Source organism: Trachymyrmex cornetzi, unplaced genomic scaffold (genome assembly GCF_001594075.2).
Source record: "Trachymyrmex cornetzi isolate Tcor2-1 unplaced genomic scaffold, Tcor1.1 scaffold1652, whole genome shotgun sequence".
Lineage (NCBI taxonomy): Eukaryota > Metazoa > Arthropoda > Insecta > Hymenoptera > Formicidae > Trachymyrmex > Trachymyrmex cornetzi.
In genome coordinates this window covers 22,632-23,277 of record NW_017296259.1, presented here as the reverse complement: position 1 = coordinate 23,277, position 646 = coordinate 22,632, and positions in this window count along the sequence as shown.

The following is a 646-nucleotide window of genomic DNA, read 5'->3' as shown; positions in this document are numbered from 1 at the left end:
AGGCCTCGCTCGAAGTAGTTGCACTTTCATAGAAAATATTTCTTTAATACTTCTTGAAATATGTCGATGTGAAAGTTAGATTGAGACATTCTGTATACATATATACATTCGCGTGCATGTGTGTACACAGTTATTCTATGAGGTAATTATTACATTATAATCCATATATATTGATTGTGATGTTTAGTTTTTGTTATCCGCTGATGCACAAAGATGGATCTGTTTTGTCTTCTGTAATCTTCGCTACTTTCGAACAGATCACAATATAAAGCACGTAAACGTTTATTGACTCGATGAAATCTGGAGCTTATGCATCTGAATTTAAAAAGACTTATTTATATCATTTATTAAAATTATAACATACGCGCATTATGTATAAGCACATTAACGCTAATTGCGGTTATTAAATAATCAGAAGTCGGGCTAAATAAGAATTTAATTATTAGGTGTTGAACTTAATTCCAGCCGTTTTTCGTCTCCAAAATTGATTTGTTTCGAAGGGAAGATGAATGAATACCTTAATCAATGTAATTTCCCCCATTTTCTACTTTATTACTAATTAATAATACTTTATTATAATAATACTTTGATTAAGGTATTTCCCTTCAAAATAAATCAATTTTGGAGACGAAAAACGGCAGGAATT